Here is a 19,867-nt window from a genome sequence, read left to right on the forward strand (position 1 = left end):
GAGGTGGCACCGACGAAGACCGTAATCAAGTCTCCGTCTGGTCATTTTTATATAGACAACGAGATCGCCTGAGTGCTGGAATTACTCTTTTAACAATGGCACAGGTGACTCCTTCCTACGACGGCGTGCTGGAACGTAATACCTCCGAAAAATCTATGTTTAAATTCTTACACTTTTTAAAGAAAACAAACGTTATTAACATTCTACATCTTTTTTGCGGCCCTCTGCTACGAACTGTAGCGTGTAACATGGTGGTGTGTAACTAGGACTGCCATCCGTTCCGATATATCGGGACCATAATCGTTATGGACCTTCTTGTCCCGACAAGACACAATTTTATGCCGATTTTGGAAAATACTGTTACGACCTTAGCTCTAGTACGGAAATACCGCCATCTGTTAGTGCAATATGTAAATGCAGCCTCAGTTAGTTTTATTTATGTCAACAAGTTTATGTTGACAAGGTCGTCTCACATATGGTGTTGCAAGTTGCGCATCCTGTATCGACGATGCAAGCACCTTCTAGATCTAGCGCCATCATTCAAGAAAATACCTCACTTCTCCAGTAGTACGGGGATGGAACTATTTAAGCAGCGCCACTCGGAAGAATCGGGTAGTTCCTATTTGAACAGCGATCTGATAAGGCGATTTTTTCTAAACGTAACACGAAAAACGAGAGCAAGTTACTAATGTTTGAAATGTCTACTGCAGGTTTATCTGGCTTGAAGTGTATAGTAACATGTACTTCGATTACTGCAGTTTTATTGTCGACTGTTTACAGTCTAATAAACTTATCATAGCTTACGAAAAGGCCTAAGGACGGAAGGAGACAGTGTCACTTTTCGAATAATTACACGTAAGGGTGATCTTCTCTCAGGAAAGGACGTACGGATCAGGCAGCGTTTTGTGACATTTATAGCCGTTTCATCTCAGTAACTCACGGGGATAAGGCGGCAGATGTGAAGCATCACAGTTCTACGAAGAATCATCCAAACAGGTGCGCGGTAGTATCGACATCACAGCCTGTTTCTACATTCAGAATTAAAGAAGATACACATGGAGAACTGCTCGTTGCTGCTGCAAAACTAACAACAGCTTATGAAGTTGTCAAGCAAGCATCATCAATTCTTCGACTCTACTCTAAAACTGAATGCCGCACCAAACTGCGTGACTGAATGCAAACACAATTGCAAGACGTTTCATTATACGACATAGGCACCGACGCATCCAATCACAAGGAAGGCTGAAAATCTGTTTTCTTTAGTTGTTCAACATTTTACTGATACTGACAGAATACAACAGAAGCTATTGAAGTTTGATTCGCTGAATCACGAAACATCGGAAACAATTGCAATGTTTTGTCTAGACACTTTGAGACAACTGCAAAATGCCATTAGATAAATTAATCGCTTTTTGCGGAAACAGTACCAATGCCAACTTTGGATGGCTTCATCGACGCGGCCAGCGGAATGTGTCTCATCAAATTAAAGATGAACTAGGAAAAAATGTAGAAGGAATTGGATGACCTCCCCATATTCTTCATAATACTACCTCAAGCACTGCAGGAGTCTTAATTGTCGATACTGAAATAATCGTCATGAAAATACTTAATTATTTTTCAATATACACGGTATGGACGGAGAAACTGAAAGAGTTCTGCTTGATGTCAATCATCAGATTCTTCTGTCTCACCCAAAAACAAGATGGCTGTCGTTAAGGCCTGCACTTGAGAGACTCTTAAGCTTTGTATTTCATTAAAAATTTATTTCTGATGCCGAAGACGCTCAGTTAAATTTACTTCACGTTCCTGCAATAAAACTTGGCTCTGTTCGCAAAAAATATATACAGGGTAGTCCATTGATAGTGACCGGGCCAAAATCTCACGAAATAAGCATCAAACGAAAAAACTACAAAGAAAGAAACTCATCTACCTTGAAGGGGGAAGCCAGGTGGCGCTGCCATAGTTCAAACGGATATCAACTGCGTTTTTTTTTAAAGGAACCCCCATTTTTATTACATGTTCGTGCAGTACGTAAAGAAATATGAATGTTATAGTTCGACCACCTTTTTTGCTTTATGATAGATGGCGCTGTAATAGTCGCAAACGCCTAAGTACGCGTATCACATAACATACCGCCAGTGCGGACGGTATTTGCTTTTTGATACATTACCCGTGTTAAAATGGACCGTTTACCAATTGCGGAAAAGGTCGATATCGTGTTGATGTATGGCTTGTGATCAAAATGCCCAACGGGCGTGTGCTATTTATGCTGCTCGGTATCCTGGACGACATCATCCAAGTGCCCGGACCGTTCGCCGGGTAGTTACGTTATTTAAGGAAACAGGAAGTGTTCAGCCACATGTGAAACGTCAATCACGACCTGCAACAAATGATGATGCCCAAGTAGGTCTTTTAGCTGCTGTCGCGGCTAATCCGCACATCAGTAGCAGACAAACTGTGCGAGAATCGGGAATCTCAAAAATGTCGGAGTTGAGAATGCTACATCAACATCTATTGCACCCGTACCATGCAACGGAAAATCCACGATGGCTGCGACAAGTGGAAGATCAGCGACCTTGGCGGGTTAATGTAAGGTGCGGCATTATGGGAGGAAGGATAAAATGGTTCAAATGGCTCTGAGCACCATGGGACTCAACTTCTGGGGTCATTAGTCCCCTAGAACTTAGAACCAGTTAAACCTAACTAACCTAAGGACATCACAAACATCCATGCCCGAGGCAGGATTCGACCGATGTTACTACAAGATGTTTCACTGCATGACAGAATGGCAACGTACTTCCAACATGATGGATGTCCGGCACATAGTTCACGTGCGGTTGAAGCGGTATTGAATAGCATATCTCATGATAGGTCGATTGGTCGTCGAAGCACCATGCCATGGCCCGCACGTTCACCAGATCTGAAATCCCCGGATTTCTTTCTGTGGGGAAAGTTGAAGGAAATTTCTATCTTGATCCACCGACAACGCCTGACAACATGCGTCAGCGCATTGTCAATGGATGTGAGAACATTACGGAAGGCGAACTACTCGCTGTTGAGAGGAATGTCGTTACACGTATTGCCAAATGCATTGAGGTTGACGGACATCATTTTGATCATTTATTGCATTAATGTGGTGTATACAGGTAATCACGCTGTAACAGCATGCGTTCTCAGAAATGATAAGTTTACAAGGGTACATGCATCACATTGGGACAACCGAAATAAAATGTTCGAACGTACCTACGTTCCGTATTTTAATTTAAAAAACCTACCTGTTATCAACGGTTCGTCTAAAATTGTGACCCATATATTTGTGACTATTACAGCGCCAGCTATCACAAAGCGAAAAAAGTGGTCCAACTAAAACATTCATATTTCTTTACATACTACACGAATATGTAATAAAAAATGGGGGTTCTTATTTTAAAAAACGCAGTTCATATCCGTTTGAGCTATGGCAGCGCCATCTAGCGGGCCAACCATAGCGCCATCTGGTTTCCTTCTTCAAGCTAGACAAGTTTCGTTTTTTGTAGTTTTTTCGTTTGACGCTTATTTCGTGAGATATTTGGCCCGGTCACGATCAATGGACCACCCTGTATAAAAAGCGTGGAAAAGAATAAGGTCTCGACAACTGAAATAAGAAATATATGAATCCACAGTAAAAGAAGTCTGAATGAAAAGAAGACGGCCAATTTCATTGTCATGAAAATGAAGATGAATTTGAACAAATTAAAGAATGAGCATCCTAACCAAGAAATAATTAATTTGATTTCGAAATCTGGGGAAGAGATACCATATTATTTGATTACTTACAGAAATCGGCTACTTCTTTTAATAAATATCAAGGGTTTGGTTAGATGACGGTATGTGAAACCACAAATTGGCTGACGATTGAAACACTATTATATACCTGATTAAAATGGCGTGGAGATTTCAGGTGATAATTGTTTTCCGGACTATGTGTTTCTGAAGGGCTTTTTAGAAACTATGTGTGACTCTTAAGAATGGAAGTCTAAACATTCCGAGGAAGAAAGGTGGATTTACTTTAATCTGATGCAGCAACTATTTCTGCCGCAACGAGTTCCATATAATTGTGTTCTAAATAAAAAGAAATTATATTAAATAAATTTTTACCTCATTTTCACACCCCCATCTCAAGGGTGTCCCGACGAGGTCCCAGCTAAATATGGCAGCCCTATGTATAACGTACTTACCTCGGTGCGTGAGAAACAACGTGTTGTAATCGAGTTTCGAATTCAAACAGTTCTTCCACACAAGGAGCACCCTCTTCTTCAGGATAGCAATGCCAGACGAAACGAGAGCAGTGCGACATATGCAGCAGTCCGACACCTTGGGCTCAATGTCATCGTCCATACATCCGCGACTTGGCCCCATCCGATTTACATCTGTTTTCTAAACTGAGAGAACACCTTCGAGGACTTGACTTAGCGATGAAGCGGTGCAAACAGAGATGATGTTGCACTTCCGTAGCAAAGTCAAAAATTTACAGTGACGGTATTTACAAATTGGTACATCACTGTGGAAATGTGTTCGCTGACGGGATGATTACGTTGAGAAACAAAATAGGGAGACAGGAAGAATAAAGATGCAGAATGTTAAAAACGTTTTTTTTTTTTTAATTTTAAAATCTTGAAGAGTTTCCACATAAACAATTTGGAGACTTTACTTTTTAGCAAGTCTTCGTAGATATATATTCAAATGGGCTAGTTCTCCGTCACTAATACACTCGATGTTGACGAGATGCTAAATTTAGTCTTTCTTCGGTTTTTTCTAAACCTGGAAACCTGGTAAGTGGAACAAAGATATGGAAGGCTGCTACAACTGTCATGTCGTTTATGTCAAATAATGTGATGGAGCATCCTTCGACTATTCACTGATGCCGTAGTCAGCATGACAACAATCGGCGCAAACATACAAATACAATGTAGAGCTATACCGGCTGTATTGTTGGCACGTCCCGTATGCTGGGTAACAGAAACTGGTAACATCAATTACACATTAATTTTACGTGTACAACGCAGACACTGGCAGTGGTCTCTTATACACATAGTTCACTGATAAAATCAGCAATTAAACACTACTTTCGCCAATGACAACTTCCTCATAGAACATACTCCAGATCTTTCTATCCACCATGTTCCCGTGTTTCGATGGTTAGTGCCAAATCTCTCGAATGATTATCCTATTTATTCTATTTTACTGAACAACCCACCGACTACATGTGATATATTAAAGCAAAAATCCATTTTAAAAATAAGGAACACAATTATCATAAATTTATTGAAAGCGAGTTTGCCACTAAAAAAAGAAAAAAAAAACCGATACGTCCTTGTTGATTTGGAAGACCGCACAGAAACAGAAGTAAGCGACAGTGCGAGTTTCAATTAGTCTAGGATGATATTCATACAAAGCACAAACAAAGGAATATCAGCACTTGGTCAACTGATAATAGTGCCTGCCTTATCTTATGTACGTCGTCATTTACATTGTTATGTTGCGTGGCGCACTTAGTAGACCAGACTTGAGTACACTTTACTTCAATGTGAGCGACAATGACAGTAGCTTTCGGGAGAGAAAAAAAACAAAAAAAAAACAAACATTATGAGTTGTGTCCAGTCTGCAGCTCCACTGTGTGCACACAAGTCTCACGTCATTTACTTCCGTTTTTTTTATTAGTTGCAGTTAACACGTAAACAAAATTAGGCAAAATAGATAAACACGAAACTTCACAGATAAAAAGTGTTTCATTGCTGATATTCTCTGGCGTTAGTGCGCGCTGGAGAAATGGAAGAATTAAAACATTTTTGTGTATTTTTTGATCGTATTTATTTATTTATTGTATGCTCGTTTTTCTTTACATTATATATTCACTACAACTAAGAAAAACTTGGAAACAAATCACGTAGTACGCTGGTTTGCAACACTTGAGGATGAGTTAGGTGAAGTAACTTAACATACACAGTTCGAAAAAAAGTGCAGCACTCTCAAGGAGTGTGTTCATTGTCACCAGGGTATAATATGTGCCTACTGAGGGGTTGTAGCGGTAGTGATTCACCCTTCTCTGTTCTGACTCTGCAGGTAAACAGCGCTGAATTTATAGGTGAACAGTGTTCGCAACATTCATTCTAGGGTTCAACCATGCCCCATGGACGACTACGTACTCTTGTCGAATAGCTTCAACCGTTTGAATGGGGACACATTTTGGGTCTGCGGGGTGGATTGACTGGATTTACGGACTGCAGCATATGTTGGGCACAATGTATGGATAGTATGTCGTTGCTTTCAACTTTCATTTTCCTAAGCCCTGGCAAAGCGTTAAGCGTAAAATTACATACGAGGCCCAGAAACCTCATCGTTTGCTAGAAATTGAAAACGGCATTCCTCATTCTCACCTAAAGGAAGTTAAAAATATTCCTCAAAGATCTGAGCCGGAAGTGTTCACACACTGACGTCCGTCTATTTCCATACCCCAGGAAATTTGTGGCTCGAAAATTTGTTGTGTCCAATAAGAGTACACGGCAGCACTGAATAGTTATTTCGAGGTCCACCCGGAATCCCACTTCAGGAGCGGATTCTGCTCATTAAGAATTCCTAGGAAGACGTGCGCTGACCTGTAAGGGACCTTGCACTCTTCAGCCTGCCCTTCGTATTTCTGCGGAGATAAGTGAAATGTTATTTGACGCAAAGGACAGCGCCATCACGCAGCAACGGCGCCACAGAGGCTGCCCGCCTAGGGCACTCTACTAATTAGGTAGTTAGGCGCTGGTTTACGGGCCACGCCGGCGTCGTCATTAGCGAACACTCGAGGGTCGCGCTATTCCCGATCGGAAATGGACCACAGACGAGTATCTACTGCCGTACGTAAGCAGACAAACATGTTAACGCTAATGCAAGCGGACATATCGGCAGTATGTTCAAAGCGACTAGAGAAACTCTTCTTCCATCACAGAACAATCAGACATATTGTCTTTGCCGGAGGCCTGAAAATTCGTATTGGCGTTTGCAAAAATTGGAAAAGTGAATTAAATATTGTGTCGCTAATCACGTATGCCCACGCCGCTAAGTATCGTTAGAATCAACTAACAAAAACACGTTCTCCAAATGTTACCTAGATACTGCAACCTCGAAGTTTTTTAATGTTTTAATTGTAACATTAACATTAGAAGAGAAGTGAAGACCATTGTCTACCAGCAGAGGCGTGTGATATTTCAAGAACAGAGCTGTATTTGCATCGAAAGAAGACAACCTGATTCGCAGAGCACGCTCTCCATACAAACCACGATTTATGACCCAAATTTCTGAGAGTGTGGCCGTTAACACACAAGCAATATAAAAGGCGTCACTGTTAATTGCTAGGCCTATCTATGATGGTCGGAGATTTGTCTCAGTTTCTGTTAAGATACTATGTACCGACGGGGTCGACCAAAACCGCATGACCAATCAGTAACAAACATGTGCACACATGTCTTTGGCTCAAGGTTGTTATAATACGTGAAACCGGGAAGCATGCCAGCCTGCGGGCTGCATGATATTAGATAAATAGCTGCATGATATTAGATAAATAATGTTGCCGCCACGAGGGATTAGCCGAGCGCTCTAAGGCGCTGCAGTCATGGACTGTGCGGCTGGCCCCGGCGGATGTTCGAGTCCTCCCTCGAGCATGGGTGTGTGTGTGTTTGTCCTTAGGATAATTTAGGTTAAGTAGTAGGTAAGCTTAGGGACTGATGACCTTAGCAGTTAAGTCCCATAAGATTTCACACACATTTGAACATTTTTATTAATAATGCTGCCAAAAATCTAAAAAAAAATGATCTAGTTAATGCTTGCATACGTGGAATAATTTACAACACTATCTCTCGCTCAGCAACAACTGCTCCTACAGCTCGTTTGCCTTTAATAATGCACAACTCCGCTTAAGCGTTTTCGCATGTTATAAGTACAAATAGTTTCCTTCTGATTTTTTTCCTTCAGCTCGTTTGCCTTTAATAATGCACAACTCCGCTTAAGCGTTTTCGCATGTTATAAGTACAAATAGTTTCCTTCTGATTTTTTTCCTTCTTTGCTGAAACGCAAGGATATGTTTCAAGAATATGCGTTTCCAAGAGTGCAATGACTTGTCGTCTGCTACCAGCTCATGGCTACAGGAACGGTTATTTCGTTTTACTTACAAGACCTAACAGCGCTTGAGGGTTATTTCACTTCATGTACTCAAAAGATGAAAGAGATGAAGGAAGGTAGGAAGGTTACAGTTTAACATCACCATTTTGTGGTCACTAGCTGAGGAGCGGCAGTATAGCGGAACGAACTGAGCGTAGTCTTACCGTAGGCACCATCCAGCAATATGCTAAACCGATCTGCGGAAACTAGTATCGGTTAGGGATTTGACACTGCTCACGAATACGCAAAATAGTGGCTTCAAAAGTGCGCTAGTACTCTCTGTATGTGCGTATATATTAATAGTTGTTAAGAAGATTTGCTCCATTTGTCTAGATTAGAGGAGCTGGTTACTCTAAAGGCAGCCTTGAGACCTCTAGTACTAGTTGGACATTCCACAGTAATTACCTTTCTGATTCGCAAGTTAGTAGACAGAAATCAGCTATTGCGGTGAACATTCCGTCCTGTGTAGACAATCTTGCTCAACAAAATGCGCAAAACAAGAGAACATAAATTTTATTTTAAACAGTTTTACAAAAAAGGACGCGTACCATTTTATCAAACAAAACCATGGCCGCAGTTACTTTAATACCCACGATTCATTATAGTCATCACGAATACCACAGCTGATTGCAACGCGCAGTGCGACGGTGCTACACGAATTACAGAAGCTGTCGAATTACAGAAATTCGACGTAATTTGTGTGCAGGAACCGCATTCAAAGGCGCGGAAGAATCCCCACCATGTCTACAACACCTCAAGTCATAATGGAATGGAGTTGTCCATAAGGCAGTAATAGTCATTACTGGGGTACCATTTGTTTTACTGTCAGCATGTCCTTTTAGTACTGTGACGAAATATCTATATACATCGTTACAACAGAGCACATTTGACACTCTCTTTATGACAAGCTTACTGTAATTTTTACAGACACAAATGCTAAATCTATCCTGTGGCACGATGAAGCATTCGATGATGGAAGTCACGAACTGAAACAGGCAATTCTGACGCTGCAGTTCTATGTGCATAATCTTCCCGGTAACCCACCTATCAAAACAGGGCGCTAGGAGGGAGTAAGCTTCAATCCTCCATGCCTTCGAACTCAGGAAAGACAGTTAGCGATCATAATCTAATACACTACTGCCTCACTAGGGCACTTCTCCACCCCTAACGGAACCGGGAAATGATGTTGACGAAAAAGCCTTTGAATCGTGGAAAGCGATCCAGAAAGCAATAGAAAAGGCAGTGGCACTAAAGAAGCCAGTCGATACAACATAGTTGACACCTAGTACACACGTTCGGAAGGCGAGAGGAATATACCAAAGAAGTTTGCATGACACAAAAAATGGTTCAAATTGCTCCAAGCACTATGGGACTTATCATCTGACGTCATCAGTCCCCTAGATTAAGAACTACTTAAACCTAACTAACCTAAGGACACGAGGCAGGATTTGAACCTGCGACCGTAGCAGCAGCGCGGTTCCGGACTGGAGCGCCTAGAACCGCTCTGCCACAGCGGCCTTCTTTGCATTACACACATTTTAGACTGACTCAATATAGGAAATTAAAAGAGAATCTGAGATAAGGTCTATCAGATAAAACAGCTCGGAGGGGTTTGTTCGTGAAAAGCTAGCAATAGATCTGCGGGGCACGCCAAAGAATTAATAACCGAGAAAATAGGATCCCCCCTCTGTTCTATCCACAATCCAATCTCAGGGCCGGATAACAACAAACTGAAAACTGTCAGGTAAAGTACTCATTTAAGTTCTTCTTCAAGATGCTAACGAAAAGGGTGACACTGAATACCACAAGAAAAGCGATAGTAGCTCGAAAAGATTTATACCAATACAGCTGTCATAAACCCATGCGCGAATATGAAAGATGTTGAAATGAAAAAGGACGGAGCTCCTGGTTCCAACGGGATACCAGGGGAGGTGGTGTAGTCCTGAAGTCTCAATGTACATCAGTAGGTCAGCAGATTATTGAATGTATGTATGATCCAGGAGCGTTTCTCAAAATGTTGGAAAGCGACAGAAGAAATCATTATAAGAAAGGGAGGAGATAAAGATCCAGTTCTTCCAAAATCATATCGGCCTATCTGTCCAATAAAGATACTGTGTAAGACTTTGAAAAAAGTGCTAATCAACAGAATAAAATGACAGAGTATTCTAACGGGATTAAAGCTCGATATGAATTCAGAAAGGACAAAAATAGATAGCATGCAATTACTGAGGCGATAAAATTAGTGTACCCTGCAAACACAAAATATGTAATAGCTGTAATGATACACATATCTGGGGTGTCCGATAACTTATGGCGTAAGTCCCTCTAACTAAGGGCTCACCTTCTGAGGATGTAATGTTTCCAAGTAGAGAAGAAATTAGCATATTTCATCAAAATATAAGAGGTATTAGAGATAAAGTTAGTGAACTGCGTATAGATGTTGACTATGAAATTATTGGTATATCAGAGCACCACTTAAATAATTTGACAATTCAGAGGCTTCCTTTACCAGGCTACAGATTAGCTGGCTTTTGCTCAAGGAGTTCCATGTGGGGCGGGGGAGTGGCTCTCTACGTAAAAAACAGTATTCCATTTGAGTCCGTAGATGTATCACGACACTGCACTGAGCAGATATTTGAATGTTGTGCAGTGGTAGTTGAATTTAGTGAAACTAAACTTGTAATTTTTGTTGTTTGTAGGTCCTCTAACTCCGACTTCAGAGCATTTCTGCTCAATCTAGAGAGAGTTCTTGATTCACTTTGTAGGAAGTACCAGGAACCGGTTATATGTGGTGACTTCAGTATACAGGGTTATTACAAATGATTGAAGCGATTTCACAGCTCTACAATAACTTTATTATTTGAGACATTTTCACAATGCTTTGCACACACATACAAAAACTCAAAAAGTTTTTTTACGCATTCACAAATTTTCGATGTGTGCCCCTTTAGTGATTCGGCAGACATCAAGCCGATAATCAAGTTCCTCCCACACTCGGCACAGCATGTCCCCATCAATGAGATCGAAAGCATCGTTGATGCGAGCTCGCAGTTCTGGCCCGTGTCTTGGTAGAGGAGGTTTAAATACTGAATCTTTCACATAACCCCACAGAAAGAAATCGCACGGGGTTAAGTCGGGAGAGCGTGGAGGCCATGACATGAATTGCTGATCATGATCTCCACCACGACCGATCCATCGATTTTCCAATCTCCTGTTTAAGAAATGCCGAACATCATGATGGAAGTGCGGTGGAGCACCATCCTGTTGAAAGATGAAGTCGGCGCTGTCGGTCTCCAGTTGTGGCATGAGCCAATTTTCCAGCATGTCCAGATACACGTGTCCTGTAACGTTTTTTTCGCAGAAGAAAAAGGGGCCATAAACTTTAAACCGTGAGATTGCACAAAACACGTTAACTTTTGGTGAATTACGAATTTGCTGCACGAATGCGTGAGGATTCTCTACCGCCCAGATTCGCACATTGTGTCTGTTCACTTCACCATTAAGAAAAAATGTTGCTTCATCACTGAAAACAAGTTTCGCACTGAACGCATCCTCTTCCATGAGCTGTTGGCAACCGCGCCGAAAATTCAAAGCGTTTGACTTTGTCATCAGGTGTCAGGGCTTGTAGCAATTGTAAACGGTAAGGTTTCAGCTTTAGCCTTTTTCGTAAGATTTTCCAAACCGTCGGCTGTGGTACGTTTAGCTCCCTGCTTGCTTTATTCGTCGACTTCCGCGGGCTACGTGTGAAACTTGCCCGCACGCGTTCAACCGTTTCTTCGCTCACTGCAGGCCGACCCGTTGATTTCCCCTTACAGAGGCATCCACAAGCTTTGAACTGCGCATACCATCGCCGAATGGAGTTAGCAGTTGGTGGATCTTTGTTGAACTTCATCCTGAAGTGTCGTTGCACTGACTGATGTGAGTGCATTTCAAGCACGACATACGCTTTCTCGGCTCCTGTCGCCATTTTGTCTCATTGCGCTCTCGAGCGCTCTGGCGGAAGAAACCTGAAGTGCGGCTTCAGCCGAACAAAACGAGTTTTTCTACGTATCTGTAGTGTGTCGTGACCATACGTCAATGAATGGAGTACAGTGAATTAATGAAATCGCTTCAATCATTTGTAATAGCCCTGTAAATTTTGTTTATGATGGTGCAAGAAAAAGGATGTTGGTAGATCTCCTAAATTCATATGATCTGATGCAAACTGTGTTTTTTCCAACTAGGGTGCAGGGGAACAGTAGCACAGCCATAGACAATATTTTTATTCATCCTTCATTACTAGATGGACATTCTGTTAGTAAAAGCATGAATGGCCTTTCAGACCATGGTGCACAAATTTTAACACTAAAAGGCTTTTGTACTCAAACCAAGGTCATATTTAATTACAAACTATGTAGGAAAGTTAATCCAACAGCAACAGAAAGTTTTTTAAACCTTGTCAAGGAACAAGAGTGGCAGGATGTTTACAGTGCTGATAACATCGATGATAAATACAATGCTTTCCTTAACACATTTCTTATGCTCCTTGAGAGTTGCTTTCCATTAGATCATTCTAAACGGGGTACTAGTAGTAATGAGGTGGGGTAAGGATATCATGTAGAACAAAGCGGGAATTATATCAAAATGTTAGAAGTAGTCACAATCAAGATACAGTAGCCCATTACAAACAGTATTGAAAGGAGTTTAAAAATGTTATCAGGAAGGAGAAAAGTATGTGGTATGCAAATAAAAGTAGCTTATTCACAGGATAAAATTAAAACCATATGGTCTGTTGTGAAGGAAGTGTCTGGTCAGCAGCACAAGGTCGACGATATAAAGTCAGTTCGCATTAAAAATATTTCTGTTACTGATAAATCATATATATGTACAGTATTTAACAATCATTTTCTGAGCATTGCTGATGAATTAAGTAAAAAATAAGTTTCTGCAGGAAATCATATAACTTTCTTGGCAAATGCCTTTCCGAGATTGATGTCTGAAATACCCCTCTGTGATACAGACAAGATGGAGATCGAGTCAATAATTAAATCACTGAAGCCTAAGGACTCTCATGGTTATGATGGAGTGTCTAGCAGAATATTAAAGTACTGTGCTGCACATGTTAGCCCTGTATTTAGCCATATTTGTAATTTTTCCTTTAGGAATGGTCAGTTTCCTGAGCGATTAAAGTACTCAGTAGTAAACCCGCTTTATAAAAAGGGAGAAAGGGATAATGTAGATAATTTTAAACCTATTTCTACGCCATCAGTGTTTGCAAAAGTTATTGAAAAGGCTATGTGTGTAAGGATAATTGATCATTTTATATCACACGATATGCTATCAAATGTACAGTTCAGCTTTATAACTCGTTTAACAACTGAAAATGCTATATTCTCTTTTCTCTGCGACGTACTGGATGCGTTAAACAAAAGGTTTCGAACGCTTGGCATATTTCTTGATTTAACTAAGGCATTTGATTTGTTGATCATAAAATATTGCTCCAGAAGTTGGAGCATTACGGAATACGGGGAGTAGCTCACAATTGGTTCACCTCTTACTTTAGCCATAGGCAGCAAAAGGTCATTATTCACAATGTTGATAACGGCTGTGTTGTGGGGTCTGAGTGGGGTATTGTGAAGTGGGGGGTGCCCCAGGGATCAGTGTTGGGGCCACTCATGTTCGTTATTTATATAAATGATATGTCCTCTAGTATTACAGGTAACTCTAAAATATGTCTGTTTGCTGATGACACTAGCTTGCTAGTAAATGATGTTGTGTTCAACATTGGCTCGGTTTCAAATAGTGTAGTACATAAACTCAGTTCATGGCTTGTAGAAAATAAACTAACGCTAAATCACAGTAGGACTCAGTTTTTACAGTTTCTAACAAACAATTCAACAAAACCTGACATTTTAATTCCACAGAACGGGCATATGATTAGTGAAACGGAACAGTTCAAATTTCTAGGTGTTCAGATAGATAGTAAGCTGTCGTGGAAAGCCCACGTTCAGGATCTTGTTCAGAGACTTAATACTGCCATTTTTGCTGTTCGAACGGTATCAGAAGTGAGTGGTCGTTCGACACGAAAATTAGTCTACTTTGTTTATTTTCATTCGCTATTGTCGTATGGTATTATATTTTGGGGTAACTCTTCCCAATCTAAAAGGATATTTTTGGCTCAGAAACGGGCGGTTCGGGCAATAAACGGTGTTAGTTCACGAACCTCTTGTCGACCTCTGTTCACGAGTCTGGGTATTTTGACATTGGCCACCCAATACGCATATTCCTTATTGTCGTTTCTTGTTACCAATATTAGTTTATTCCCAAGATTAAGCAACTTTCACTCGGTTAATACTCGGCAGAAATCAAACCTGCATTTGGATCGGACTTCCTTAACTCTTGTGCAAAAAGGTGTGCAGTATATTGCTGCATCCAATTTCAATACGCTGCCACTCGAATTCAAAAATCTTAGCAGTAATCCACGCGGTTTCAAATCGAAACTGAAGAGTTTCCTCATGGGTCACTCCTTCTAATCTGCCGAGAAGTTCCTTGAAAAATTAAGCTGATTTTTATTGTATTGCTGATAGCGTTTACTTAAACTTATGGACTGACTTTTTTAAGGTTCATGAACATTTATTTTTTTCTGTTATTACGTTTATGTTGTATTGCATGTATTGACACGTTCCATGACCTTGGATATTTGCTCCTCCAAGACTATATTCTTTCTGTACCTAATTCTTCTGCTCCTTTACGTACAACTGCATTCCACTCCCCTATGCCCGTTAGATTTTCATCTCGCTTTAAGTACTGTATTGCCCTTTCAATATCCTCATAAACTTATTCTTTCTCTTCATCTTCAGTTTGCGACGTCGGCATGTATAATCTGAACTATCGCTGTCGGTGTTGGTTTGCTGTCGATTCTGATTAGAACAACCCTATAAGTGAACTGTTCACAGAAACACATTCTCTGCCCTACCTTCCTATTGATAAGGAATCCTATTCCCTTTATACAATTTTCTGCTGCTGTTGATATTACCCTGTACTCAAATGACCAGAAATCCGTGTCTTCTTTCCATTCCACTTCACAGACCCATATATATCTAGATTGAGCCTTTGCATTTCCTTTTTCAGATTCTCTAGCTTCCCTACCGCTTTCAAGCTAATGACATTCCACGCCCCGACTCGTAGAACGTTATCTTTCCGTTGGTTACACAATCTGTTTCTCACCGCCACCTCCCCTGTGGCAGTGCCCTCCCGGAGATCCGAAAGGGGGTTATTCCGAAATCTTTTACCAATGGAGAGATCATTATGACACTATTTCAATTACAGGCCACATATCCACGGTATTGCGATTCCGAAATCAGAACCCGCTATGGAAATTTGTGTTAAGTTCCTATGGGACCAAACTGCTGAGGTCATTAGTAACTAGGCTTACACGCTACATAATGTAACTTAAACTAACTTATGCTAAGGGCAACACACACACCCATACCCGAGAGAGGACTCGAACCTCCGACGGGGAGAGCCGCGCGAACCGTGGCAAGGCGCCTCAGACTGCTGAGTTAACCGTTCGGCGAACTCGCTATGATACCTTTTCTTACACACCTGTTGCGTTGAAATATTACTCATTTTCACATCTAAGCATGTAGTATCCTTCATGCCGTTGCGACGTCTGTTAAATGCCGTCTTCGCGGCGTTTCTATTTTAATGGCCGCAAGCGTATACTGAACTCGCGATCGTCTCTGATTTTCTTGAGTACAAACTCCCACGACTGAATTCTTGTGGCCTACACTGGCACTCTCGAGTGTGACAAGGTCACAAGTGAAATCCTGCGGTGATGAAAACATCGCGTCTGTCCGATGGGTGCCGGGCTCTCGTCTTGTTTCAGCGGAGTTGCAAGTGTTTTACTTTGTACCACGCCAACTAATTCGTGGGATTGCTACCTTCGGATTCCACCATTCGCCCCAACAGAGCAACAGAGAGGGAAGCCCAAATGCAGCGTGGGCAACTTGCTGCAAGGCGACGGCTGCGCCGCTGCGGCGCGCCATGGGCCACTCGACAATCTCGCTGTTTGCTGTAGGCTCCAGCCCGCCTCTGTTCAAATACACACTAATAACCGCTTTGTGCAAACTGCACTTTCCCCCGGGCCTTCATATCGCCGGTCATGATCAGATTTAAGCGGACATCCCTCTGGGACTACAGCTCTGCTCTGCTTACACTCCCGTCTAGCTGCAGCTTCCGGAGAGAAACATAGCAAAAGCTGTCACTCCAATATCGTCCCACACAACTCTCGAGAAATATTAGGACAGAGTCTCTGTGCAATCAAAAGCTCCCGAAAAATCGTGATACGATTATTTCTGCTGTTCTGTAGCCTCCTGACCAAATAAAGCTTTTCTATTAGCCTCGTCAATCCGATGCGTCAACTTTCTTCCAATTTCTGACTTCCACGAATGCTATAAAACGTATGCGATTCGCACTCCTTACAAGTGGACCACCTGACCTGACGACATATTAAAGGAGCGTATCGTTTTTTCACTGAACTTCTCAACGACGAATTGGGTGGTCGTTATCTTCAGATGCTTCAATTCGGGCCTGGTGGTCCAGCTGTAAAGCGCGTGCCTGGAAACCGAGAAATTGCGCGATTGAATCCCAGCTGGATTTTCAGTCTGCCTTTACTCCAGCCTTCAATGATGTGAGGAGTTGCCAGGAAAAACACGTAATTCATATTCCACGTTACCCTGCTGGTCCCCTTACCCCAAGTGGATACCTGGGTTAGGTTAGGGACACATGTGCTCCCGAAGGGATGTCCTGGCCACTCAGCCATTCAGCAATATGAAATTATTATTATTATTCAGAATGCCTCGAGCGGTTCCACTACAAATGCCGGCGCGACGCTGACTGTACTTCGTAGTGCAAGGTCTGCACTTTTGATGCTTAGAATCCACTATAAATTTCTTGAAAGAAGTCTTCTGTTTGTATTTAAGATAAATATTTTATGTAATTACATTTGCGGTTACGTAATTGTACCCCTCTTGGAATTATCAAGCGTCCTGGTGTAAAAAATTATTACAAAATTAAAAGATATCTTCAGACAAGCAAATAACAAGATATATGTGGAGACCACTTTTAACTTGCATTATATTGTTTGTTAATTGTATGTTAGTTTTCAGTGTTCGACCGATTAAAACCCACTGCAATCGCAAGTGATTTTAATTTGCACGATGACAAAACAGTGTTCATATGACACGTTCCCGCCGCCTGTGCGACTATTACACGTTCTTCGCTCGTTGAAGCGCCAGTTGATCTGGAAGAACACAGGCTGGAGGATATCGTAACTGTACTTCAAACCAGCATTTATGACAGCTTTTCATTCGGGTCATGCTATTGTTATGCAACTGTATAATACTTTACTGCCATTTTGTCATTTCCGTCATTTCGCCAGCTGTTGAACAGAATGAGATTTTCATTTTGCAGCGGTGTGTGCGCTTGCCTTTCGCAGACAAGTTGTCGGCCGACTGAGCCGCCCAGCCTGCGACCAACAACCTGCGATGCCACACTCTCCACGGATAGCAAACTATTATCGCTGCATCGAAATTAGAGTAGCTGGGAGGTTAACAAGCCTTTGAGGCTAGCATTAATTGAGCTTGTTTGTAATTTAATTACAGATTTTGTGTGTGTTGCAAGGTCGAGTCAGAGATAGCAACTAAACACTAATGCTGTCCCAGTATTCAACCAAGGTGTATAATATTTGGTGTTCTCAACGGTAATGATTCAAAAGTTAGTTATTTCTGCCAAGATGGCGTCTTTCGCTGTAAGGGACGCTTTGAGCACAGTTTGAACAACGCTTCCCACAGGAATACACCAGAAAAACGCCCGAGAAGTGGTTTTGGCCGTTAGAAGAAGTTAGTGTCTGGCAACCTACGGAGCCTGTCCAGAACTGTGGAAATGAGCACACACGAATCGGCTACGAAAAGTAAAGCCCTCTGCACAGCCAGCCGTTTCCTTCGAAACATAAGGCGTTAAATAACCACCATAGCAAGAGCTCTGCAGCACTGGGATCTGGCTTCTTCCAACGTCAAGACGCGTTTACGTGGCTGGTACAGTCAAGCCTCCAAACGACATGGTTCTACCATCATGTTGGACAGTGTAAAGTTATCCTCACACTGCCGTGTTTTCAATCGCGAAGCAAGCCAGACGTAGTATCCGTCGTGGTTGATGCACATTCTGACAAGACTTGCTACACCTCACGGAACGCAACGTGCTCCTCATCGTAATTTGTGACCGCAGCGTTCTTCGCCGGCAACTGTAGGCTCCATGTGGAGCGCTTATCACATATCTTGTTTAAGTATCGTGAAAGAACGTTGTATATGTGGAAGATATCAGTGGACAACTCGGAAGATTTCAGACTGATTCTTCGGAACCATATTTTAAACTGTAACATACCTCCAAGGACGGATGTCGATTCTGACCATAATTTATTTGTTATGACCTGCAGATTCAAACTGAAGAAAATGCACAATGGTAGGAAATTAAGCAGATTTAATCTGGCTCTATTTAACAAACCTGAGGTCGCTGTGAGCTTCAGAGGGAGCATCAGGCAATGATGGACTCAATCGGGGGAACGGATACTCCACTCGGAGTACAGTTTGTAAGAGGCAGACGAAATATCCTCAGACATCAACAACAATGTAATAATTCCTGTTAGTAACAAGACAGATATGAATATTACCAGTCAGTCAGTTTAATAAATCATGGTCGTAAAATACTAACATGAATTTGTTACAGAAGAATGGAAAAACTGGAACAGGCCGACCTCGGAGAAGATGATTTTGGATTCCTGAGAAATGTAGGAACACGTGATGCCGTTTATAGAATTTGTAAATTGAAAGAAAGCTTTTGTCACTGTTAATTAGGGTACACTCTCTGAACATCTGAAGCTATCAGGGATGAAACAACGGGAGTGAACGGTTATCTACAACTTGTACAGGAACTCGATCGCAGTTATATGAATCGAAGGACATGAAAGAGAAGCAGTAGTTGGGAAGGGAGTGGGACACCCCGACTTTATTAAACCTGTACATTGGGCAAACAGTAACGGAGACAAAGGAGAAAAAAAGAAATTAAACTTCAAGAAGAAGAAATAAAGACTTAGAGGTTTGCCGACGACACTGTAATTCTGTCAAGAGGCGGCAAAAGACTTGGAAGAACAGTTGAATGAAATGGACAGGGTCTCCAAAGGAGGATTTAGGATGATACACTAAAAGTAGTAAATGAGTTTTGCTGTCTGAACAACAAAATAACGGTGTACACAAGATACACTATGTGATCAAAAATATCCGGACACCTGGCTGAAAATAACTTACAAGTTCACGGCGCCCTCCATCGGTAATGCTGGAATTCAGTGTGGTGTTAGCCCACCCTTAGCCTTGATCACAACTTCCACTCTCGCAGGCATATGTACAATCAGGTGCTGGAAGGTTTCTTGGGGAAAGGCAACACATTCTTCACGGAGTGCTGCACTGAGGAGAGGTATCGATGTCGGTCGGTGAGGCCTGGCACCAAGTCGGAGTTCCAAAACATCCCAAAGGTGTTCTATTAGCTTCAGGTCAGGACTCTGTGCAGGCCAGTCCATTACAGGGATGTTATTGTCGTGTAACCACTTCGGCCACAGGCCGTGCATTATGAACAGGTGCTCGATCGTGTTGAA

This window comes from Schistocerca americana, chromosome 2 (genome assembly GCF_021461395.2).
Source record: "Schistocerca americana isolate TAMUIC-IGC-003095 chromosome 2, iqSchAmer2.1, whole genome shotgun sequence".
NCBI classification, from domain to species: Eukaryota; Metazoa; Arthropoda; class Insecta; order Orthoptera; family Acrididae; genus Schistocerca; species Schistocerca americana.